The 27,313-nt window shown below is 41.3% G+C and overlaps 1 long non-coding RNA gene across 1 annotated transcript in view; it reads left to right on the top strand.

Moving 5' to 3' along the window:
• LOC118930157 (uncharacterized) overlaps positions 1–27,313 on the top strand; it is a 51,669-nt gene that overhangs the window by 22,440 nt on the left and 1,916 nt on the right. Inside the window, exon 3 of the long non-coding RNA XR_008997701.1 lies at positions 9,695–9,867. This is a non-coding gene — a long non-coding RNA (uncharacterized LOC118930157). The remainder of the gene's footprint in view (positions 1–9,694; positions 9,868–27,313) is intronic.

Raw genomic sequence — 27,313 nt, 5'->3', positions numbered from 1 at the left:
ATATCTTTTCTTCTTTCCTTAGTTTACTGTGCCCTAAAGGTTGGGTGTTCACATTTTCCATGTGTTATTATAAATTGACCCATGTGACAAGCTTTGGCCCAGGCAATGCACCTAGTGGCTACTTCCTTCTTTGTTACTTAAAATGGTGCACAGAAGTAATAAGAACAAAGGTCAAATCATGGAATTAAGCATGTGCTTCTTCTTTTTTCCAGTGCTGTGGTTGCCTAGCAAGGTGTGGGTGGGATGTGTACATATTGGGCTCCCATGGTGGTTAAAGCTAGAGGAAACAGTTAAGTGGGGGTGGCGAGGTAATGTAGGCAGCTGGTCTTAACTGAGGGGAGGCTTTAAAATGATGGAGATTTCAATTTGAAAGCAGGCTTTGGAACTTAGAAGCTTTTGGACAGGTGGCTTAAGTGTCTGAGTAACTGGGCTTAAACACAGCATGAAGACGGAAGGAAAGAATGGCACAGCACAGGGAGAGATGCTCTGCCTCGGTACACCAAAGTAGTGTCTACCTCTCATCATCAGGTTTCAGCATCCCAGAGAAAAGATTCCTTTGTGCCCTCCAAGATGTTTCAGCGAGCAATTAAAACTGACCCTTTCAGTCTCCAAAGCCAAGTTCTAGGTTTCATTTCCTAAACTAGTTTGTGCTTTATCATTTTGGCATGTTTATTCACGTTTATTCTTACTAGGGTTGCCTTTATGTTTGTGAATCTTAATCTTCCCAAATTTTCAAAACCAGCTCAAATGCTACCTTTTCCAAAAGCCTCTTATTTTTCTCTCTTTGAACACTCATATATTTTTATTTTTTTGTTAGATAGCATGAATTAGCTCCTCTGCTAAACTCTAAGCTCCCAGGTGAGCTCACCTCTGTATCATCATAGCACTTAGGATGGTGCAATACCCATGATTGGTGTTTTATGTTTGTTTGTTGTATTGCTGAATATTTGCAGAGAGAAAGGCTTTTTGTTGAAAGGATTCAGAAAGCAAAGAAATGCAATAAAACGGTAACTGAGAAGGTATGATTGCGTTGCTGCCCGTCAAAGTATTTACCCACTAAGCCTTCCTAGGTTTCTCATTCTTTTAATGTTTGAAGGGGTAGATCATCCTCTGCATGGTGATTCTATTTGTTTTAATTGTTTTTGTTGCTGCCAAGCAATGGGGCTCTCCATTACATTTATTTCCTAATAACAAGACCCCGTGTTCCTTATTGGCTCCTTATTGTGGTGATCAGAAACTCCCTATGCTTTGGATAATTTGAAATGAAGCAGGCAGGAAAAGAGCACGGGACCAGGGTGAGAAATATTTGCCGTGATTCTCTTAAGCTTTCTTCCTTGATTTGCTATAACGCAAGCAAAATGATGAGAATTCTTAGTGAAAACAAAGACCAGAATTAAGAATAAAGGAAAGCAGATTGAAACTGCTAAATCGTAGCTGTAATAAATGCCCATATGTAGTTATGTACAAAGCACCAGCTCAGAGTCAGGAGATGGATATTGAAAATAAAACTAAAACCAAAAGAAAGGATATGTTGTGTGTTGTACATATTGAGAATACATCCAAGACACTCTAATTGGAGGCAGTCATTAACTCATGAGTTTGTTTAATGAAAACACTTTGGTTTTTGCAGATATTCTCCCATTTTTGTACACACACATTCCTAAAAACATGAATGTGCTAATTTCAAACATGTGAAAGATGCAGGCATTCCTGTTATGATGTGAGCTCCACTCCAGAGAAGTTAAAATACTATAAAATTCCTAATTACATCTTCACTTTTAGTCACAATCTTCAGCAACATATCATTAATGATCTTTTTTATGTTAAACTTTCATTTCTTTCCCTTCACAATTAATTGCATGTGTGGTTGACCTATGCCAAGTTCATTAAACACTGAGTTGAAGCAAAGCTTTACTGCTTTGGGTGTGCTTAAAGAATACATCTTAATTTGGATTATAATATATTTATGAGTCTTATGCTACCAATCATTTGTGTCATGACTTGTATTTTAACAATTTCTCATTTAAGAAAAAACACATAGTGTAATAAAACAATGGTTTGGGGGGAAAAATAAACAAAACAATGGAACTCTCTTCAGGTGAAATCTTCCCAGATTCCCATTCTGTAAAACATATAGGAATAGAGCAATCTTGTTCACAATGAGGGCAGGAGCGCAAGGGTTTCAGAGGAAGCTCTGTGGGTCCCCAGAACCATGTTTAAGATCGTTGCACTATTATATTCATATTTATGCACTAAACACTATTGTCAGCCCTAGGAGGTGACATTATCAGAAGGAAACTTGGCAAGTACTGCTGTTAAACAGTTCAAAGCGTTCCTTTGTCAGCTCATAGGAGAATCTTCCCTTAGTATATCAAAGGCAGTTTATGGTGTCAGCATGTGGTATATGAAAATGTAAGTTGTCTGAAAGTAGAAATTTCAGAAATGGATGACTGTGCATTTCATCGGCTTGCACCACCTGTCTCTCTGTCCATTTCCCTTCTCCAAAGGGTGTTCTGCCAATGTCTTGCCCTGAGCTCCATCGTTCCACTCTTCTTTCTTAGCTCTGGGAGTACATTCCTCTGCTCTCTTCTCTCTGGCCACCTAAATTCTTTACAGATATGGAATGAAAGGACTGATATTTGAAGCATTCCAAGTTCTTGAGACCTGTGCAGGATGTGACCAGTTAGACCTTTAACACCAACCCTGCACTAATTTGTATGTTGGAATTGCTGTGATATCAGGTGTTTGTCCAAGTCTTTACTGTGCTCATTTGGAAGCTTAGTTCTTTGTGATATTTGTTAGCTTTTTGTTCAATACACATTCACTGAATACAATGGCTGATATAGGTAAAGCACTGTGCCAAATGCTGTGGCCCCTCCTCCCCCACCTCCCCTTTCAAAAGCCTATGCAAACAGCACTTCCTCCATGAACTCTCTGTCTTCATCATGTAAAATTAGGGCTCCTGGCTCTGGGCTGATGCTTTTTATATAACACGGGGGCAATTTTTACACGCGACAATTTAACCATTCACAGGATGGTCTTGCATTTGTGTATGATCTTCTCCAGGACAGGGGTTGGCCTTAATCTTTCTGTCTCACTTAGCACAGTGTGGTTTGCAGGTATCAGACCATTGACATATGGAAGGAAGGAGAGAACCTGTGTGTGGTAAACACACCTAAGGTGGCCCTGATGAATCACACCTTTGTATATCTCTTCCCCTAGAGTGTGGGTGGAACCTGTGACTTGTTTCTAGATCACAGAATATGGTGAAAGTGATGTCATATTCACTCCCTTCTCTGTATTACCTTAAAGAAGGCTCTGTCCTAGCAGACAATGGTTAGAGATATTTCTGTCAGCTTTGATGAAGTGATCTGCAATTTATGGGAGGGCCTGTGGAGGCCTCCACGTGGCATGGACCTGAGGGTGGCCTCTAAGAGTGAAGAGTGGCTTCTGGAAGACAGCAAGCAAGAAAGCACAGACCTGAATCATACACCTGCAAGGAAACAAATTCTGGGGATACCCTGAGTGGGTCTGGAGGCAGATTCTTCCCAAGCAAGCCTCATTGGGGTCATACATATGAAACAATCATTCTCTTTTCCAATAACTGCTTTAACCATACTCTGCTGAAGCCCTCTTGGGTTAAATTGTAGCATGTAATACTTGCCCTCAAATACAAATGCAGCTCCGCAGATCCTTGATCATAATTTTGTGAGAACCTGAGTGCGGGAACAAGAGAGCTATACCCAGATTCCTATCCATGGAAATTGTGAGATAATGGGTGTAGCTTGTTGGAAGCTGTTGAATTTGCAGTAATCTGTTGCCCAGCAGCAGCAAACATAAGCTGAGGGGAAGGATGTTGAGCAGGACTTTCTCCTGTAGCTGCAGAATAGGCATCTAGTGTCCTGAGTAGAGAGCAAAGAGGCCGTTATTTCCTGCATCTGAAGAAAACTTCCAACATTCCCCCAAAGGAGCGAGAGAGACCCTCACCATAGTGATGTCCTGGGTCCTCTCCCAGTTTACAGAGGAGAGGATGGGGAGGAAGAAGGGAGAAAGCCTTTGGTGGTGGTGGTGTGCTGACGGAGAATGTTCAGGTCAGAAGGAACCACCTCACTCCTTGCCTGCAAAGTCAAGTGATAGGGGCTGCCAGAGAATCCCAAAGACTGCGGCCAGCCACAAGAAGTGGGGATGATCAGTTTAGTCCTTGGTTATCACGCCTGTTCTTAAGTAGTGGATCTGCCTCTGGCATAGAAGAGATAGGAATGGGATTGAGTTGGCAAAGCTCAGGAAAGCCTGGCAGCTGGGACGTCTACATTCTCATCATTCAGCATGCTCCCAAACTGTGATGCTTCTGGAGTTTAAGAGGATGTCACAGAACATACTGGGATTGATCCACTTGGGCTGTTTACTGTGTGGGGAGCCTGAAACTCCAGGGGGAGCTGAGCAGGAGACTGAAGAGGCCAAGCCAGACTTCAGTGGGAGAGATCTGTGCTTTGGGGGGACTTGGCAGAGCACTGGAGGGAGGCGCTCGGCAGAGTCAGCTTTAGATGCTCACCATAGAAAAGGCATCGGTGGTCCAAAGCAGCAAATGTAGGGAGGATTCATCACATCCAAGTGAGGAAGGAAACCTTTGCCCTTTCCCTGTTCCCCATCTCTTCTTTATTCCCAACTATTGAGGAGCTAAGAGCCTGCCTTAAGGGAGAAGGGGAAGGAAGTGACAAATCAGACCAAACACCCTCCCCCTCAAATTCTTTCAAATCACGTGCCTGGCCCACAGACAGGAGGTTAACTTTGTATTAGACGTGAAATTGAAATTTTAGAATAGAAAGGATTTTTAATTACTGAAAGTAACCATGAAATTATGTATTCTACCCAAGTGCCATCAAGGGATGGGAGAGAGGGCTTCAGCAGAGTATGGCTAAAGCAGTTATTGGAAAAGAGAATGATTGTTTCGTATGTATGACCCTAATGAGTTAAAAGTACCTAATACACTTAGGTTTTGCCTTCAGTGAGCTCACAGGTGAGTAGGGGAGATATAATAAAGTCAGAAATAATTTAACATAGACTAGAGAGGATGAGAATGAATGTACCATGTCAAGCATTCTGGGAATTCAGAGGATAAATGGACTTTTCTGATTGGGAGACAAAGGAAGGAATCACTGTTGTTCATACATTTTCTTTAACATCATCTCAATAATTATGATATGTGTTTGGAAGCAAAAAGTTCTCCATGGCTAGCATCCCAAAGTCATAAAAGATGTTGGACTATCTTTGTTTCATTTATTTTATATATTAATGGATTTTTACAGGATTGGACACTGCACAATTGGCTAAGTATCAAGCTAAAAGCCCAGAGTTATGCTCTAGCTTTTCTTCCACTGTTAAGAAATGGCCATTTAAAGTAACAGCTTAAATCGTCCTTTCTTCCTCCTTGTCCTTTCAAATGTAACCTTATCAAGGACAGAAAAAGCAGAAATGAAGTATGTTCTTGATATTATGGTGATTCAAAATAATAACAAACTCAGGCCTTTTCTGATAGCTGTGTTTTAATGCTGGGTTCTAGAAATAGGGAAATAGAAGTCAAAATATCATAGAAAGTTGAGTTGACAATGATATTAGAGTTCACTTAACACAAACCAACTAAATCAGTGACAGTGAAAATTGAGAGGAGGGGATGGATTTTCAAGATTCTCAGAAATTGACTGCAGGGTGTGGGATTGACTAAGTGAAGAGAAGGAATGGAGAAGATACCCCAGGTTCTGTCTTGGGATCTGGATGGGTAGTGGTATCATCATGAAAACAGCAAATACTGGAGAAGGAGCAAAATTTAGGAGAAAAGTGTTGCATTCTGTCTTGAGTTCCCTGTAAAGGTTTGTTGAAATCAGGAAAGACGTGTTCTAGGAGCTCAGTGGCTGTCTCCTAAGGTTACGGATATTGAAATGGTGTTGGTTTAGTCCTGGTGGATTTTTCTGCTTGTCAAGTTGAATATCAAGCTACCACAAAGAGTACACAGGCAGAATGGGCATGCACACGGACACATGCATGCATGCATTCTTTCAGACACATTCGCTGCATGCTTACTATGTGTCGGGACTGTTTGGTGCTCAGGAATAGCCTGGTGATGCAGTGGACAAGATCCTGGCCATCATGGGACTTATATTTGTGTGGGTGCATCAGACAATACACAAATAAGTGAACAAGGGAAGCTACACTCAGTTCTGTGTAGCAATTAAAAGGCTCATGATGCTAAAGAGTGCCTGGGGCTGTTTTGGATTAGTTGCTACGATCATTGCTTCTGTCGTTTTTAATTGCCATTCCTTCCCCAACCTTGTCCTCCCTCCTCGCGCTTGCTGGCACAGCTTTGATTTTCTCTGGGTGCTTACCCTCTGCTCACCTTAGGGAATGTGACCTTTCCGCAGGCTCCTCCCTAGTATCAGTCGTGGTCATTCTCTTCCTTCTTGCCAGTGATCAGTTTCAGTAAAGCCGGTCCTGGCCAATGGGATCAGAGAGTTGCCAGTTGGGGGTACTTTTGATATAAGTTTTTCTTGCTAATAAAAATGCTCCAAGGAAAGAAAAAACCTATCTTCTTCACTGAAGACCATTGTGTCCTCATGTGATGTCTGGAACAGTGGCAGTCACCTGTGGCCCTGAAGGGAGCATTGCTGACCTGCTGCAGGTGGCAGAATGGGAAGTTGGAAAGGACCTGGGTTTTGGATGAAGTCCTAATGCTGCCGGGGCATCCAGCCTCAGAATTATCCTTCCTCTGTGCTATGTGTTGTGCAAGTTACTAAAACTGTTTTACCTATTTCCGGTCAGGTCTTCCTAGTTACTCGTTGCTGAAAACATCCTAACGGATACATGTGAGTCTGGGAAGGGTTTGGGGACGAGATGACTTTCCAGCAGACATATCACGTCATGAAGGAGCTAAGTTACATAGAGAACTGGGAAGAAGAGAGCATTCCAGGTACTGGGGTCCACAAAGACAGAGTCCCTCAGGTGGGAGCAGAAAGGTATATGTTTCAGGAAAAGAGCTGGCTACTAAGGAGGGGTGATGAGTGATGCGGACATAAATGGAGGTAAGGTCAGAGCGGTAGGACATTGCCAGTACACCTACGGAGCCTGGAAGGTTTTCCCCCCATTTTTTTTTTTTATTGTAGTGAAACAGAGGCCCTTGGATTTTAACCTAAATGCAGTGGAAGCCATTGGAGGGGCAGGTCCATCTTTCATTTCTCATTCCCCGTACCCTACGCCCAGCACATAGCTGGACTAAATTCTAGCTTGCAGGGTTTCAGTTTGATCAAAATAATTCCAATAACAGAAAGATCACTTGATAGTGGATATTTTTCTCTAACACTCCAGTGTAAAGAGATAAGACCTTCTCCTTGACAACAGGCGAAGGAATTTTTCACAATTGTCTTATCAGACCTAACTTCAGAAACTAAGTTTACAGGTAAAGGAAGCCAGGAGCACGTGCAAAGCCGCAGAGATGACGACTCTTAATTAGCTGCATCAAATGACTCTTGGCATTCCTAATTTTCACCTTTTTGTAACAATTCAATTCATTCCAAGGTTTTACCAGAGTAGACAGGCATGAAATGAATTGGCCACGGTAGGTTACCAATGGCAGAGAAATTGTGAGCTTTGAAATGGCTGGAAGAAGTCACGTGTACCCTGGCTTTTGCTTTTCCCTAAACTCTGTGAATTCTGTCAACATTAATTCTGTGAAATATGTAGGCGGCATTATTTGGGAGAAATGCAGTATTATTTTCTCTAAGGCTTATCTGTATTCTGTCTTTTCGCTAAGCCCTTTTCTCATGAGGAGGATATTCTCTAGTGGACATGGAATGTAGTGGATGAGGACTAGAAACCAGGACCCCTGGGTGTCAGCTGGGGCCAGATGTGTGAAAAAACATACTGATTTAGAGGCTTCTAGTTGATGGTATGTTCTTTCATTTCTCATTCCCTGTACACTATGCCCAGCACATAGTTGTAGTGTGGTGGGGATGCTGCAATCAAATGGGCTGAGCTTTCTTCCCTCTCATTCTGTAGTATGTCCCCCCATGCCAGCTACATGCTGCTTTTGCACTCTGCTGAAAAAGCTGCACTATTTCTTTCCATTGGGTCTTTTAAAATGCATGATTCTTTCGTCCTGGAATATCCATACTCCACTTCTCTGTGTTTCAAAACACAGAGCTTCCTCTGTTAAGCGTAGTGTTGGGCATAAACCTTGGGCACCTTCTCAGATTCTTCCAACTGCCCCCTTCTTTTCTCTCACTGCTGCGTACCTTCTGGATAATTCCATTTGATCCTTTGCCGGCATCCCAGTGGGTTCCCTGAGCTCAGGTTGGAGTCCAAATAGCAGCCTTGAACCTGCGGTACCTTCATGCCTCACCTGCCAAGCCCCTCCACTCTCGACTTCTGAAGCTGGAACTTATAAGCCTCTCATGGGACGTGGGTTCTGGGTTCCTGATTGGGTGAAGAGGGTCTAGAGGATGCAGTCAAAGGCCCAAAAGGATCAACAACTCACTGTGGGCGGCCCTTCACTAGGAAGAGTCACAGGGTCGATAAATTCCAATTCCTTTTGCCCTTTCTTGGGCTGTTTAGAGATGTAGTTGCTCTTTGCAGACTTCCCAGAGAAGTCTTGCATGGTAAGCAAACATGCCTCTTGAGTTTCCAGCTGTGTCACTTTGTTGCACGTTGTGAAGGGGTAGCTCCTGCATTGCACTGTGTCCGTCAGTATCTTTCCTAACTTTATTTCCAGTTTCCCCTAACCTTTACCACTATGGGATTGCATCTCCTAAATAAAGTGGCAACACTTTGATTCTTGCCTCAGGACCTTCCTGGCTGCTTCCCACAGGCTTTGTCCATACACCTACTGTGCTACAGCAGAACCTCTCTTAACCTGTCTCCTCTTGACCTCCTCCTGGGTTGTCCAATGCTTTCCATTTCTTCTGTAAACCACACTCCGAATGCTCGTTGCCGGTAGACCCCTGCCATGTTTTCCATCTGTGATTGCACTTACGGTTCCACCTGAATTGTCTGCTTATCCAGTCAGTTATATATTCTCCAGTTGTGGGTAGCAATGTTCTCTTGTTATTAAACTTACGTAATGTAATTAAACGTTACATAAACCAGTGCTATGGATGTGAAAATAATAATGTATTTACTTTTTGTCGTTTCTATGAAAATCTACTTGCACAGTTTAGATTTAGGGAATGCCGCTTCAAAGGCACTAAAGTCAAATGAGAGGTAGTAAGAAAATTGTAAATGCTTTGGGAAAAATTGTAACACCTAGAAGGTTCTGTCACCATACCGTTTTCCAAGTGTGTTTAAATTCTTGTTTTACTTAAAAAAAAACAAAAACACCAAATTATCAGAGCTGATGTATTATTGGTATGGTTTAGGCAAGAAAGAATACACAGAATGCGAATCCATGGACCAGTATTTACAGAAAAGGCCTTGGCCCTACACCACAAGGACTGACAGCTCTGAAAGCTTTATAGCAATTCATGGATGACTTAAGTGTAGGAAAAAGCCACGGTACCCAGGTGTCGGGCTCTAGAAGGAGCAAATTACCTACTGATCAATCTGCTGCTTAAAAATTTACAAAGAAGTTAAAGTCACTTATTGGTAGGGAAATTTTATTAGGAAATAGCTCTCCATTAGAGTTGAAACAGTTCTAATTTATGTTTTCCAGGAAACTAGATTGCAAAATATAAAGGAAATGGACCAGCATACACCAAATCCAAGCAAAGAATCTCTGCAGCTGCCTCTAGCCATGCACGTGGAATCCCAAATTCTGACTTTCTATCATTGGCAAAAGAGAAAGGGCCCAAGATTCAAGAGATATGAATTGTTTGTTTTTACAAGGTAAGTCCTCTTCACTGAAATCAGCATGGACAGACTCTGAATTATTTTATACATTGATTTTTTTCCCATGAATTTACACTTTCTGTGAGGAAACACTTGAAGAAAATAGACATCTGAAAAGCCTATGCTTTTTGTTTTTTAATCAGTGTTTTTCATATTGTGGATTTTGACTGTTGGTGGGTCATGAAATAAATTGAGTTGGGGAAAAGGATTTTAAAGAATGGAATCAAATTGAATGAAATAGGACAGAAAATATCAGTGTGCATTGTATGTTGTAAGGGTATTTCATGAAAATTTCTTTCAAGAAGTGCATGTGTAGATGTGTGGAATGTGTGTAGATGTGATAAAAAATTTCTAACTGTGATGTAAAATTTCGCTCGCCTTGTATTTATGACAAAAACTTTGAAGGTTTCTTCACGTTTTGGGTATGAATAATGTAAAGAAAGTGATTTAAATAAATGCCAGGTTTTATAACAGAATGCAGCTTCTTTGTTCCAAGTTATGGATCAAGGGGCTAGAGAACATTTGAAAAAATAATATTGCAATTTCATTTTAGAAAAAAGCAGAAGACAAGATACAGGTAACATGTAATCGTTAAAAATCAGTACCATTAAAGGAGGGTTCTTTTTTTTCAGTGTAGCCTTTAGTGGTGAGTGAAATTCCCAGTTCAGCATTTACTAAATCTTGGAGAAGAAAAAAATGTTGCCTGAGGTTGACAACACTGAAAAAATTCTGAACTACAAGAGAGTAATTAAGAACATGGTTTAATTAACAATCCCAGACAAATTGAATGTTCTGGTGATTTATAGAAAGATGATATATAATAGTGAATTAATGATTCCTAGTTATTGCAATATATCCTTAGCATCAGGGGAGAAATCCTTCAGATCATGACAGAAACAGAAAAATCAAAATACAAAGATGGGTACAAGTCTGATATTAAGTCTAGAGTCCAAATCTTCTCCTCATTCAGCATCCAAAGTTGCCCCAAGAGGAGTTTTGTTCTATCAAGTTGGTTGTCAGCCGTGTGATGACATATAAAGAATGTATGTGCTTTAAACATAGGTTTTGAAAACTGTTTCTTTTTCTAAACAACTTTCAAATATTAGTTTTATCAAATGAGTGTATACTTACCTTTCTAAAAAAAATGTAAAATATTTAAAGTTTATGTGTGTCATTTTTGTGATTCTCTGCTTTTACTGACTTCCCATGAATATGATCACCACGGGTCTGATGGTTTGCCTAGGAGGGCTTCTACTGTTGGTATGGCCTCCTCCTGCCATTATTTATCTTTGTATTGCCATTATCTTCCTGTCTTTCATGCTTAGGCCTAGGATCGGTCTAGGGGGCAGTGTCTAGATTCAGACCTTCTGGGGTGGATGGCGGTTTTTCTACCATTCTTTAGGGAGTTCTTGGATATGCAGTTCAGTCTCTGTAAGCCTGGATTCTCTGACTGGAGGGATGGGGCTGGGGTATCACTTGACTACCCTGGATTAAAACTCAGGTAATCTATGTAAAGCCCTAAGCATGGGATTAGGCACACAGTAAATAATCAGTGACAGTTTTCCCCACTATAGCGTCTTAAACTTACCATAAATGTAATTGATTTTGCCTTTTATAATTTCAAAATATTTTTCCAGCATAAGTTTCAGATTGCCTGGCATGGGCTAAAAATCATTTTCATTGCTCCCAGACTCTTTAGGATTTTTCTGAGAATGTTAACAGTTAAAAATGATAACATTAGCTTATATTTTGATGACATTTTATAAAATACTGTCTTAAATTCAGTGTGCATGGCGTAATAGGCCTCACTTTCCAGGTTTCATAGTCCAGGATTACAGGACTCAGAGAGACTCAGAGAGATTACAGGACTCACTCAAGGTCACCCAGCTAATGATGGGGAGGGGGTACTGATGGACTGACCCCGACTCTCTGGCTGTCCTGACACCAAGCCCATTTCTTCCCCACCACTGTGGTCACATGCACAGTCCTGGGTGTGAGCCAGCGCCCCACCACACGATAGAGAAGCCTTCCTTGAGAACTTGGAAACTGGTCCGACTTGGAGGAATCTCATTATCACTTTCTGAAGCTTTACCCTGCCTGCATTTTAAGTTGTATAATTTTTCTGGATCTGAATCTCAGATGGATGCTGGTTATTGGCAAGTACTAAATCCATTTGGATAGAATTTTCCTTATAACATGATTCAATCTGTATTAAAAAGACAAACGCTGACTCCCGCAAAACCCCAAAACCCTTTCAAATAAAATGCATTTAGGGACTTTCCTTCTATTTGACTTATTAAAATAATGGCAATGATTCCGTAACTTTATTACCTAATTCCTTTAATACCTAAGGATTTATGTCATCTGGGCGTCTTGCTTGGTCTTGTCAGTTTCTCTATGAAGCCCTTTGCCTCTTTTCAGGCACAGTTGAAATAAATTATTTGGCTTCTCTTACTGTCCATATACGTGATAATTCCAGACTTTATAAAAGTATATATACACAAAAAAGGATTTCAGTAGCTTGGAAATTTGTGCTGTTAGTGATGTGTAGCATTTTTTGTCTTGATGTATATTTTTAAATCCCATCTAATTTTTCTACACTGTTGGCTGGGGTCAAACCATTCTGCATTGTTGCTGCATTATTTGCTTTCCCCAGCTTTCCTAGATTTAGAAAGCTTAATTTTTATTTCTTTCTCCATTTTTATTAGTCTCACGTTCACCCCTAAAAGAATCAAAATCTTATCCAGAAACAACTTTATGGCTTTGTCCTGGAATTTATGCTTTTAGGAGAACAGCAAACTAATTTAATAAAATGCAAGTTCCTTTTTGGAGGTGTCTTTTTCCATTGTCCATTTCTGTTCCTGTTTTCCATGTGTGTGTGTGTGTGTATATATATATATATATATATATATGTAGAGAGAGAGAGAGAGAGAGAAAATATATGCATATGGGCATATATATATTTTTTCCCTCCAAGTATAACATGAAACCAGGTATGTCTGACTTTGAATGCCCAGCACCTTTTTCATCTTGTGCATTTTTAAGGTCCTAGGAGGACAGATGTTCCGAGGAAGAAATTCCCTATGCCCTTCCTGTGGTTTAGGGTGGCCTGTGTTCCTCACTCACACTCCGGAGTAACCCTTTGCGTGTGGCTCTGCTGGGGAGCGGTGAGGGAGAGTCAGCGTCAGGACAAACCGGAAGAGGAAGCAGCGGGGGGATTCGGAAAAGCTTGTTTCTCTCAACAGCACATGATCATGTTGTGCAAAGAAGCTAATGAGCAGGACTTCGGTATGCTGTAGTTCGGGAGAGAGGTAGTTAGAGTTTAAAGTTAAAAGACTTGATTTCCAAGAATAAAACTCCTTCACATCTTAAAATTCGGCCAGTCTAGAGAACCTAAGCCAATGGGCTGCGTTTGTCCTTAGCTGCAATTAATGAATTAACTCCTGTCTTGAAAACACGCAGGGCAGTGTTTTCTGGAAATGAGGTATTTAGGAATTTTCCTGCGATCGTAGACATTAGCCACTCTTTTTGTACAGACGGTGCCTTTGAACACCCTTCATCTGTTCGGGGAATTCCACTGTGTAGTGTCCACTCCTCCTAAGGTAGAGCTCAGAAGCCTTTCTCTGTCTTCCTGACAGCACTGGCACATTCCCGAGAGCGAGTCTCTGTAGATTCCCCATCAGTTAGAAGCAAATGACTCCGAAAAGTGGGGTCCAAAGAGTCCATGCTGTGACTCCTGGAGGGCTTGGGGTGGGCTTGCATTTCTGCTCTTGTTGTCTTTTCTGATGTTGCATAAATACAATTATTGACATAGAAAATTGTTTACAATATGCTATTAAGTGATAAAAGCAGATTACAGAGCAGTATATGCAATATGAAACCACTTTTGTATAGTGCTATGTGTATAAACATGTATGTGTATATGTGTGTTAATTATATATGTATATGTTATACACATCATATATATAATATATATACTCATACATGAAAAATCTGGAAGAGGATACATCAGAATTAACAATACTTAATTTTGTGTTGTGAGATCACAGGTGATGTCTTTAAGAAATTTTTTAATTACCTGTATTTACTGATTTTTCTTGAATGAATAGCTATTATTTGTGTAATAAAAATAGAAGTTGAAAAAGAGAAAAACATTCTGTCACTAAATAGTCTTTAAACACATGACAATCTATTTTACCAGTTACCTATTATTAGATATTGGGTGGTTTCCAATTTTTCCCTATGATAAAAAATGCTGACTTTAATCACGTGGAGTTTTGTTTGTTTGTTTCTAAGAAAGACATCTTTGGGTACTTGAATGACTTAATTTGATTATTTAAAATTTTGTGTTTGTCTTTCCTTTTGAAAATTTTTAAGGAAGGAGTTTTTTTTTACATTCCCTCTTTTCTACCTCTTTCTAAAATGTCCTTGAATTTCCAGAAGAGATTACGTTGTAAGGTAAATCAGAACTCTGCTTCTCTGGACATTCATGAAACGAGATAACATCCCAAACTGCAAATGGAGTGCAAGTATGGCAAGATTCTTTCTTTCTCCATCCTTAAAAAAAAGAGAACACTTAACAACAGCTACAGGTGAGATGCCCAGGCTGAAAAGGCTCTTTAAAATAACAGACATTTTACATTCTCTCACTTGATCCTCAAAACAAAACCAAGCCGAACCAGAAAGAATCGTCCTTACTACCCATTCGTTTGGCCAATACATTCCTTTATATGAAAAATGAAAAGACCTTAAAATACCCTAACAGATAGCAAAGCCTTAGAGAGCAAGTTTACATGCAGGGCTGGAGATATTCATTAAAATTGTAATTAGACTCACGATTAAATTCATTCACAGTAGAAACTTTGCTTGTAAGTGTTGCTACAGGAAGAAACCTCCAGTCTGAAAATTAGTTCAGCAGTCTGAGCAATTTTAATTATGCAGAGTTGATTATTGCTAGAGAAGGAAACCTTTATTGCAGCAATAGAATGAAGATCTTTTCCCCTCTTTTTTGGTTTCCTGAGCTAATATGAGGTCATATTTTGATAACCAAATATTTCTCTAGGCAAAGGAAACGTAAGAAAACTCGCAGGAGAGCAGAAGTTATTAAATGGCCACCCAGTAGATAAGATACACACTGCTACACTCTGCATCAGTTTTTTGTTGTAAGTTAAGCATCATTTGGTTAAAGGAAAGGCAAAGAGACAGAAATGGCATTTATCAAACATCTACTTTGTGCCATTCTTTGTGACAGGCAGGCAGCTTCTTTTCCCAAGCCCCCCTTTATATGACTATTTCCATTTTATAGATGAAGAAGCCGGTAATCAGGGGAGTTCAGTGACTCTCACGGAAGGGAGGCTGAATGCCCCATCGGACCCCAGAGCCTGCCTCTTTTCGCTCTACCATGAGGAAGGAGAAATCCAGGAGGGGCAGAATGGCTGATCCTCATTCAAGTTCTTGCTCACACACACTGTGTGTTTTCTTCCATGTGGTTGCACCCTGTCCTAGCAAATGCTTGCACCCCAGCCTGCTTGGAACCAGCGAGTCCACATGAGGCTGAGGGCGGAGCTTCCACTGGTTGGGCCCTCCTTCCCTCTTCGGGGAGAAGCTCCCACGCGGCCGGGCTCTGGGTACAGTGGAGAGGGCTGGCAGTGCAGTCAGGCGATGTGATTTTTGCTCCTGGATCACCAACCTGCTAGCTGTGTGATTTGGGGGAAGTCCCTTTGTCTCTCTGAAGTTCCATCCCTTTTCTGTCGAACCAGTCGGACGTGGGTTTAATGACACTGGGGACTCCCACAGCAGCAATATTGCAGGGTCCCCTGCTGGTGTCATTGGGCTTTCAAAGCCACCGAGGGAGGCAGCTTCCCTGGAACGGCCAGGCTCCTCTCCTTTGGTGCCCAAAGGCATGATGAGCACTCATATATTTAAAAATAATTATGACAAACATAAAACAGTAGAGAGAAGAGTATAACGAGCTCTCATATACCCATTATAAAGATTTAACACTAACTTGTGTTTATCCACATTGGTCGTATGTTTATCATTATGCTGAAATTTAAGGCAAATTACAGATATAATGTCATTTCAGTCATAAATACTTTAGCATACATCTCTAAAAAGCAGAGGCCACTTTCCTGCGTTAGAGTCATATGCTTGACTCAGTCTGCAAGAAGGGACTAGTGGTTTCCAAAGGGGAAGGGTTGGGCAGGGCGGGTGGGGAGGGAGGGAGAATGGATTAAGGGGCACTGTAATTCACAATCACAACATAGGTAGGTCACGGGGACTGTAGTACAGCACGGAGATGACGAGTATAGCATGTAATGACTACAGCATCTCACTATGCTTATAGTGACTGCAATGTGTGTGTGGGGGACTTGATCATACAGGTGAAAGTTGAAACTGCATGTGGTTCATGTGAAGCCTTCATAAGATTGTGTACCAGTGATACCTTAATTAAAACAAAAAGATACGACCTAACAAAGATGAAACAAAAGAAAAAAAAGTCGTATGCTTTTCACACCTAATATAATTAATAACTTCTTCAAATAATCAACTAACCAATTCATCCTCACATTTCCCTAATTGCCCCCAAAACAGTATGGCTGGCTTGTTCAGAGGAAGATCACATCAGTGTCCATACACCACACTGGGTTTTTGTGTCTCTTAACTCTTTTAGTCTAGTACATCTCCCTCTGCTTTTTTTTTTTTTCATGACATTGACTTGTTGAAGATTTTGAAGAAACGGGGGCTGAGTGTCCTCTTGCAAGTTTCTCCTTCTGGGTTGTCTGATTGCTTCCCCACCGTGTCAGTGTTCTCATCCCTCTCTGACTCCTGCACAAACCAAAAATTAGATCTAAACATTTGAGTAGATCAAAGGTAAACACTGTCGCATGTACATCCCATGGATGACACTGTGCCCTTCCTATTTAATCACCTTGGGAGACAAGTGAGGCGGTGGCAACTTGGTGCTGCCCCTGTACAGTTACATGTCCTTTGTGACCAGCAAGCAGGCGGTGGGTGAACTTTGTCAACAAGTCAATATCTAATTCCCCACTGACCTTTCACCTACAGCTCTTAGTATCATTGATAATCCCTACCTTTACCAATGATTTCATTAGTAACTGAAAAATGGTGATTTTTAAATTTTGTTTCTCCTTTTCTATTATTAGTGGACATTCTTCAATAAAGAAGAGATTTCTGAGGACTTATCTTGACAGAAGCACAGTCTAGGTCCCCAAGGTGGGGCTCCTTGGCTTTTGTGAATTTAGTCTCCTACCACATTTTTCCTTTATGGTCCTTAACTTGAAAATGAGAAGAGTGTTTCTCTAGGCATTGCTGGATTTAGGATTCCCTTTTCAATGAGCCCTGGCTTCTGAGGAAAACAAAGGCAAGCCTCACTCATAAAATAAAATAATTTCCTTTCTCTCTTGAAAGCCAAAGAATCTCATTAGGAGGCAGGCAATGCCTCTAGAATATCTTGGAAGTATACATTTTTCAACAAGGCTCACATAGATAATATTATTTCTTTCCCAGAACTTCCTTCTCCAAGTTGAACCCTTCACTTCTGACATATCAATTGCAGATATGTGAGTAACATTCTTAGGAGACAGAGGTTAAAAATCAACTTGTTTCTGCTGCCTTTGCTATTCCCTGGGAGATGTCTTCTTGTCTTCTCCTTGTGAGTTACAGGCATCTTACTACACTCTGCTCCCAAACTCCAAAAGATGTGAAAATTTATAGACAACCAGGGCTTGAGTCTCTGGTTCATGATGGCGTGAATTCCAACATATTAGAGAGTCCACGAAACAACCAGGAGAGAAGGCAAAACACCCTCTAAACTGGTACAGTTGCAGGATATCAGTTCAATGGATGGCTCCTCTTGATTGATGGTATGCAAGCAAAAAATCAGTAAGAACACTGATTCCTGAAGTATCTGGACTGCAGACCTCTGAATCTTAAATGGAGAGCCTAGATTAAGCCCTGATATGCACCCTGGTCATCAGTAGAATAAAAAGCTTTGCACTTTGATAAAACCACGGTTTCTTTGCAGGGATGCCACATTAGCTGTGTTGAGTGAGTTCTCTGACATAGTCTCCCTTTGAGTTAGAAAGACCTGTGTTCCTATTCCAATACTGGCCAGCAGGGGCTATTTGTCAAACTTTCTATAGCTTAGTTGCTTTGTTTGTAGTTGGAGTTCCGTGTGAACAAAAGTTGGAATCCAGAGGTGTCTTTGTGTATCTGATGGTTTCATGGGGCTGTCTCACTAGGAATCCCTTGGCATGAGGGATTTGGGCCTGAGGAGAGTGAGAGCAGAGGTCCTTGCAGGTGACTGAGTGTGCAGAGAGAAAGCGAAAGCTTCCATGGAGTCCGTTCCAGTTGGTGGTCTTTAAGCTTAGCCTGGAGGCTGTCTCACCTGGAGATCTGGAGATGGTGGGGGTGGGGGGTAGAAGCCGGAGGGTGTTTTTCCATCATAACTCTCAAAGTTCCCCTTTGGTGCCCAGGAGTCAAAGCAGGACACGTAGTGAGTGGACCTCCATGGCTTCCCCTCACACTTCTTCATGTGATCAGCATGGCCATGGTGTAGTGAGGACAGGAGATAACAAGGCCTGTTTTGGCGATTTAAGAACTGATAACTTTGGGAGCCCCGCAGAGTGAGATGTTTGGCAGGAATACCAGTTTTCTCCCAGAGAGAGCCAGTGGAAGGGGACCGAGCTGAGGGGCCAGCTTCAGGGCACTTCGTGGGCAGTCGGCCTGCTGGAGAGCCCCAGAGCTTGAGAAGGATGGCTGTGAGCCTAGATGAAGCCCTCCAGTGTCCTATGGATCCTGGGGAAAGGGTACAACTAGGCCTGCTAGGTTAGCATTATGAGTGTTAGTATTGGTTTGAACCTATTTGCATTTATAGACTTGTATGATGCTTTTGTTAGGTATACATCACAGGAGTTTGGCCTTCTGCAAAGAACTGCCTTGGGGATTACATAAGTAAGGAAAGTGGCTGGCACAATTCTTGGCACAAAGCAACAGTTTAACAATCCTTAGCTCTCCCATGTTTTATTTTTATCTCTATCTCCATGGAGATATATGAGGTCTTCTGTGGTCTAACTATTTGGGTAAGTGTTACCATTGTTATGTCCATTGGTTTATTTTGCTGAGTTTTCCGTACAAGAACACATTTTCTTATTGCCCTTTTGATTCTTTTCCCCATTCTTAGAAACAATGGCAATAACAACTAAACATGGGTGGCCTCTATTAAAATCCCACAACTGTAAATGGAACTGGTTGAAAAATGTGTCCAAATTAAAGTGGTAAATGTACTCCCATATGCTTGTTAATGCACAGATATCCAACCTGCATGACTTTCTCTTCTAGTCACGCAAGAGGCAAAGGTAATTTAGAAACACTCACGCTCTCTTTGTCATGTGGTTGACAAAAGGCACAGAGAAAAAGCATAATACACCCTAGTTGGAAATAAACTTGAGAAAGCCCTTAAGACATGCAACACAAGGTCTATAATTTAGAGCAAATATTTTAGCCTGAATACATCACATCTGTTATTTCCCTACTTCCAGAGAAAGGCTAGGCTGTGGCTGGAATGGAATGATTCTTCCTAAGTTTCTGCAAAGGCCTCGGTGATGTTAGGAAATAGTGCCCTCTTGATACAGTTAGACAGAAACTATCCAGTAAGTATTAATTGTGGGAAAGAATAATTTCTTATGGATCTCCTCCCACCATCTCCGGTAGAGTTAACGCCCTTTTCCGTGATGTTATGGATGGTTCCTGAATTGCAAAGGTTCAACTTTGATTTTTTGACTTTTTGATAGTATGAAAATGATATCTATTCCTTAGAAACTGTACTTGGAATTTTGAATTTTGATCTTTTCCTAAGCTAGCGATGTGCAGGACCATCCTGTCTTGGGATGCCAGGCAAGTGGCAGTGAGCTACAGCTCCCAGTTAGCCACACGGCAGTGAGGCCAACCACTGGTGCTCTGACAACCATTCTGTACCCACACAATCGTTCTGTGTTTGACTTTCAGTACAGTTTTCAGTAAGTTACATGAGCAATTCATAACTTTAGTATAAAATAAGCTTCGTGTCATATGATTCTGCCCAACTGTAGCCTAATGTGGATGTTCTGAGCATATTTAAGGTAGCCCAGGCTAAGCTACGATATTTGGTAGGTTAGGCACATTGAATTCATTTTTGACTTACGATTTTTTTCAATTTACGATGTGTTTATTGGGATGTAACTCCATTGTAAGTTGAGGAAGATCCATGTAGATCTTTGTTTTCATGCCGATGTCCCTCATGGAGAGTTATCTCCTTCAGAAGAGGGCTTCTTTTCTCTATGATTTTATCCCCAGAAACGAATTCAGTGCTTACATGCAGAGTAGCATTTGATGAGTATTTGGTAATGTAATTCATAGGCTGTCAGGTTTGGAAGGCAACTTTTTGGTTATTCTAGGAAACAGATAACATCTAAGCCACAACCTCCCCTCATTTAGCAGGGGGGTTAAGAGGCTGGCTCAGGATCGCACAGTGGTCTAGTGGCAAGCAGAGGCCAGAATTCAAAAGTTTTGCACCAGTCCAAGGACATAATGTTCTATGGAACACTTGAATATTATCATTGCTTGAGAAAAAAATGGCTTGACTCTTCTAGTGAACCATGTTTCTTCACTGTAAAACTTCCTTGTGAAGTTCCAAGAGTGAGAGGAGGTTCCCAGCATTTCCCAGACATATTTCCCCATGGAACCCTTTCCTCAAGTACCATTTCACTGAACGAGTGGTCCCCAAAACACACTTTAGAAAACAGTTGTGGTAGGCAGAATAATGCCCCTCTCCCAAATGTCCAAGTTACAATCCCCAAGATCTGTAATTATGTTATGTTAAAGGACAAAGAGGGAATTAAGGTATTGGGTGGAATTAAATTTGCACATCAGATGTCCTTAAAATAGGGAGATTCTCCTGGATTATCTGGGTAGGCCAATGTCATCAGATCCTGAAAAGTGGTAAGAGGGAGGCAGAAGAGGAGGTCAGAGACATGCAGTGTGGGACGCACTCACTCCACCATTACTGGCTTTGGAGACAGAGGAAGGGGCCATGAGCCAAGGAATACTGGCAGCTTCTAGAAGCCGGAGAGGGCATGAAAAGGATTACCTCCTGGAGCCTCCAGAAAGGGAATGTAGCCCTGCCAACACCTTGATTTTAGGCCCAATGAGAAGAGTGTCAGACTTCTGACCTCTTGAACTGTTAGGTAATTAACCTGTTGTTTCAAGCCACTAATTTTGGTATAGCAGCAATACAAAATTAATACAATAGTTCCCTTGTCACAAACTGCATGTTTACTGTGCTCCCACATAAGCCTAATTATTTACATTCATGATTATATTGTTTGTATTAAAGTCTCTATGGGGAGGAGGAACAATTCTCCTAATGCAAACTGATTCCTAAAAACTTTGTTTCCTTCCATTTTTATAACTTTTGCTGAATGCCATGTTTAGAAGCAGTCACTAGGTCCAGCTCACTCTCTGAGGGAGGAGATTACACCCAGGGACAGGGATCACGGAGAGCATTCACAGAAGCTGCCTACCACAGATAGGAAGGGATTAGTGAATTTTTTTTCTAACATTTATATTTCTTCTCTTATCAATGAATTTGAAAGCCTCTTGAAGTTCTACCACAGGCAAGGTGACCATATACTTTATTTTCTGTATCAGAAGTCTTTTGAGATAATGAAATGGGTGCTATAATTGACTCTACTGGGGCCACAGTGCAAACAGACTCTCCCTGGAAACCCAGATGTACGGTTACCCAAGTCAAAGGTCATAGTTCTGTGTGTCTTCCTCAGCCATTAGCACAATGCCAACATATAACAAATGTTTTTTATGTATACCTATTTATGGAATAACAAAATTATTCCAGGATGTATGAAGGTACTTGGGCCACTAAATGTATGGTTCTCAAACATTTTCCTTATTGTCTAATTAGGGAAGCTAAGAAGCCCTCCTACCCAACTTAATCTACTTTTCGATCAAAAAGTAATCTGTGACAACACAGACACTTCACTCTAGGAATAAATTCCAACAGAAGGGTAAGTTGAATTACACAGTGTTAGCATTTGGCCACTTAAATATAAGGCCATGTATGGGAAAGACCTATCTGGGTCTCTGGGATTAGACACTCCTGGGCTCTAATCCTAGTTCTGAGACTCATGTGATTAAAGAGGCTGAGAAGTCCAAGATCTGCAGGTGGCAAGGGGAAGACCAAGGAGAGCACGTGGTATAGCTCCAGTCCAAGTCCAAAGCCCAAGAACCAGGGGAGTCGAAGGTGTTCCAGTCTGAGTCTGGGTCTGAAGGCCAGAGAAGACCCACGTCCCAGCTCCAACACCGTCGGGTACAGAGAAAGAGTCCTTTCCTACTCAGCTTTTTATTCTATTCAGGCTTTCAGTAGATTAGATGAGCACTCCCCACTCTGGGGAGGGCAATCTGCTTTACTTAGTTTATGAATTCAGATGTTAATCTCACCCAGAAATACCTTCACAGACACAGCCAGAATAATCTTCGACTGAATGTTTGACCACCCCGAGGCCAAGTCAAGTTGGCACAAAACAATTAGCCATCACCCTGGTTATTAACTTAGAATGAATTCCTGGAAGTAAAATTTCTGGGTCCAGTATATGCCACTTTTTAAGGGTTGTGTCTTGGTTAATCCATTTCTGCCCATTCTAGGTGACCCTGGCAATAGCTTTTATTCTCGTCTGCAGTGTCTACTCGAAACTTGGCACATGGCTAATGTACACCTCTGGGAGGCACTCATCAAGCCTCCTGCCGCCAACCTTCCCGCTCACTTCCCTAGTGGAGTGGTTTACTGGCTACGTCTCCATCATTCTACTTCTCTGTTAAATCTATTGCTCGGAGGTACTTTTTTTTTTTTTGGCATTTTATTACTGACAGGATCTGCATAGAATATATATTTATCAGACACTGTTCTTTGGTTAAAAATCCACCAGTTTTCCTTGAGTATGTGTTAAACAGAACACAACTGTTTATATTCAGCCGGGAAACTAACCTGACTTTATCTGTAACTTAATTACTATGAAGTCCCATGTGTGGTCTACAGTGCTGCATAAATTAATAATGCTGTAATTGTAGAGTTCACATACCAGGGATCCGTACCTCCCTCCTCTAGAGAACCAGGCTAGCAAACAGGCTTTGTATTAACATACATTCTCTAGTGAACTTTTTTTCTCCCTGAAGCATTTCCACCTCCCCCATCCCCCTTTTTTTTGATGTCCCTTTTACTCTCCTTGGAAGCAGTCTGTGGCATTCTTACAGCTACTGTTTCTCCTCTGGGTGGCTATTGAAATATTCCCCTAATATTTCTCCATTAAAATGCGAGCCGTCAATAGCACAATGCCTCGTCGGCTTGCCATTCCAGGACAAAGTACAGAGCCATTCCATTACTCCGGCATCCATCAGGACAATAAGCCACAGATCTTTTTCAGTGCAGCTCTAGACGTGGCTGCCTTTGGACTGGAAGGCAGGGAGAAGCAGGAATATTTCCCCAGTGTGGAGAGAAATCAAATTCGTGTATTCTGGTTTCTTCTGCATGTGCTCTTTGGAATGAGTCACCGCGTACTTTTAACAAGAGGCCATGATTGGAAGCAAGGAATGTTTTCTTTGGTGAAATGATTCGGCTCGAGAGATTGCACAAGTCCATTAGGGACAAGACGTCAACATGTGCTTAATTTTCTTTGGAGGATTTGCTAATGATTGGTGGGAGCCCTGGTTCTTATTTATTACTCACTTTTCTTAATAATGAAAAGGAGACCATATGTTGGGTGTGCAGCTTGCTGATAAACTTACTTGGAGCAATGACTGGCAAGTATGTATAATTTGTGCCCTGTGTTATTAAGGGGGGAAGAGCCTAAACTCTATTAAGAAATTTGCAGCCTTTGAAGCCAGTACCACTTGGCCTTTGTGGCTTATGCTATTATCAGCTAAACATGATAATAGGTGAGGTGTTAGTGTTTTATTGTTTTTTAGAAGAATTTTGAGCATTTCTTACTAGGAACATCAAAATAAATTCCAGATGGATTAAAGAGTTAAATGTTTAAAAACCTAAACTGTTATAAAATCTGGAAGAAAAGAGATGTGAATATTTATCGAACCTCCTGAGGGGGAGGGTTTTCTAAGCTTAGAATTGATGGAATAAATCACTAAGGATGTGAGTGATAGATATGACTCTATAAAAATTTAAAACTTTTATACATCAAAAAAAAATCACCAAGATTAGAAAGCAATCACCAAAACTAGAGATAATGTTGTGAGAAGTTCAACAAAGGGTAATTCTTTTTAATAAATAAAAAGCTTATATAAATTCTAGTAATACAAATACCAGGACCCCAGCAAATACATGAGAGAAGACATAAATAGACAAAAGACAAATATGAAATATGCTGGTAACAAACTGCAGAAAATTTTTAAATTCCCTAAGTTACAAAATAAATGTGAAATAAAACAATAGTGAGGGGTTCTTTTCCCCTTTCAAAGGTTCCCCATCAAATTATCTGATATTTAAAATGAAATAATATCTAATGTTGATGAAGGCAGAGTAAAATGATTGGCCTCATTCATTGATTAGGAGAAAGTTAACAGACAGCATCCATGTCAAAAAAAATTCCTTAAAATAAAAATTGAATTGTATTGAAAATGTGTATTGAAAATGATTGTATGACTGACTTTATATGATGGGATTTTAGAATGGTTTAAAAAAGGTTCCTAAGTAAAATCTGTTCTTTGAACCTTTTTCTAGTTTTTCTAAATTCTCTATAATAATCATATGTTGCTTTTCACTTGAAGTAAATCCCACATCTCACCAACTTCAGCTATGTGGTGCCATGGAGAACTTCAGCCAGTTTTTTGTTTTTTGCTTTGCTAATTTCAGTTCTAATGCAATTATACCATTTCTCTTTCTTGGAATCAAAGTCTTTCTACACATAAAACCATAATCTGCTATCTTACCATTAATATGTCATTTCTTTTCTGGCAAATTTAGGTCTTTCCCTCCACCCGTGACCAGCACTCTCTCCTTCAAATTTGAGTGTTTTCCCCATAAATCTACATTTAACCCTAGCTTCTTTATACTAACTTTGGAGCTTTTCCTGCTAATGCTTATTCTCTGTGAGCCTGTTTCCTCATCTATTGATAACATTATCTATGATACAAAGTCACTTTGAGAATTTACCTAAATGAGAACATGTAAGTATGAGTCCTTTGCAAGCTTTGACTCTCTGTGCCACTATCACTGTTCCGAATTCTGCGCTGATTCCTACCCCATCTATATTTGAATCTCAGAATGGTGGCCGCAAAGGTAGCCGAACATTTTCCATCCAGGCTCCTGAGGAACTGTCTTATTTGCGTGCCCAGCCACCACTGGTAGGAGACGGCTTGGCCTCTGTCCCTATTTAGAGGGTCTAGAGAAGGGAAGAATGTCCCATTTTTGCAGCTTTGGGGAGAAAGTGGTAGAATGATATGTCCCGGAGTTACCCCTGCTGGTGTGGGCAGAAAGGGAGATGGTGCAGGACTGAGCTCATGTGGGGAGAATGATGATTCCTGTGCCCCAGGGAAGGAGGTTATGGAGTTTAGCCTTTGCTTCTGTGTCCTTATGTGTCCTGGGTTAGAATGACTTTGATGCAGATGGTCAGTTCATCTGGAATGAGAGGTGAGTGGATTGCTCTTTACTGAGTGGCTACCATGACTCACCAGCCACTCCCTAGTGCCAGGAACTGCCAGGCGCTGAGGTCAGAGACTGGTAAGGCAGGCCCCACACGCCAGAGGAAGAACACTGACCTGTAAACAGTCATGATCAACATGGCCCTTGCTATAATGTGTATATGATAAAGTACACAGAACAGCTAGTTACCAAATCTTTCCAGGACACAGGAGATGGCAGGGACAGGGACAGGCTGGGGATGACCTTAGGAAGAAGCCTTTGGAATGGGCTTTGAAGGGTGTGGAGTATTTTTCTAGATCAAGAGGTGAGTTATAGATATTCCTTGCAATGGGGAAGGTTTATGCAAAATTTCTTATAATGGGTGCAAAACTGTAGTGTGGGGCTATGATGGGGACTCACTACATCTGGAATACAGCATGATGGAGATGGCTGGGTGTGAGGTAGTAGAGGCTGAAGTTGGCAAGGGCTTGGCCACTGGGGACCACTTCATCTTGATAAGAAAATGCAAATCCACAATCTGGATCCAGAAAACTCAGGGCCAGATGTGCTTGTGAAGCTGGAATTTTTCAGATCGTAGAAAGTCATACAGTAATTGTATCGTGTATATCAAGTATATCCCAGGGGGACCTAAGGATGCACCCTGCAATAATCCCATTAGTATTTTGACATGGAATAGTGACACCCAAGAAAGAACATAAAGATTCTTATCCTAGTTTGGATTAAGTTTTTTTTTTTTTTTTACCAGATATGTATGAAAAACCTTTGAAATTCAGAGAGGAATTTTGAAATCATGGATAAGAAATTTTGGGGAAGAAGAGTAGTTGAGTTTTTCTTTTTCTTTTCCTTTTTACATACTGAAGGCAATAGGTGGTCATTAATAGACTCTGCCCAGGGGAGTGCCATGATCCTAATCGGGTGGTAAAGACATTCACGTGTGGCTTTGTAGAGGTTGAATCAGAGGAGAGGGCCGGGGCCTCTGAAGCCCTCTGTGCTCCCCCTACCCTGTTGCTCTCTTTCAGCACATCCATCCTCTTATCAGTTTTTGGTGCTCTCTTTCCAGACCTGCACCTCACTCTCTTTCTGGGTCCAGTCCTCATGTGCTGGTCCTCCTTCCGGGGGGAGTGAGTCTACCTTCATCTGAAATCCCATTTGCCCTGACACTTCCCCTGGTGTACTGCGAAGCCCTGTCCTTTCTTCCTCAGTGTCCACACTTCTTTTCCTGCAGCTCATCATCTCTCCTTGGCATTCAGAACCTCAGCATTCCCAAAGAGATGTAAGAGGTCATCTGCAAGTAAGGAAACAGGGGCCCTGAGAGGGGTGTGACAGAACAAGTTGGCATCCAAGATGGTTCTAGAACCCAGCTGCTATGGACTGACTGCTTGTGTCCTTCCAAACTTCATATGTTGAAACCTAGTTCCTAAAGTGATGGCATTTGGAGGTGGATAGTAGGTAGAGGGTGAAATCTTTGTGAATGGGATTAATGCCTATATAAGAAGAGACATAAGAGTTGATTATGCTCTCTGTCTTGTGAGGAAGATGGCCATCTGCAAACCAAGGGGAATCTCTCCAGAACCTGACCATGCCGGAACCCTGACCTCAGACTTTCGCTTCCACAATTGGGAGAAATAAATGTCTGTGTGTAAGCTGCTGACACGGTATTTGCTACCGCGGCCCGAACTGGCTCAGACACCAGGTCTCCTTGAGTGCGTTGCAGGG

Source organism: Manis pentadactyla, chromosome 5 (assembly GCF_030020395.1).
Source record: "Manis pentadactyla isolate mManPen7 chromosome 5, mManPen7.hap1, whole genome shotgun sequence".
In the NCBI taxonomy this organism is placed as follows: domain Eukaryota; kingdom Metazoa; phylum Chordata; class Mammalia; order Pholidota; family Manidae; genus Manis; species Manis pentadactyla.
This window is presented reverse-complemented; position numbering and strand designations above follow the sequence as displayed.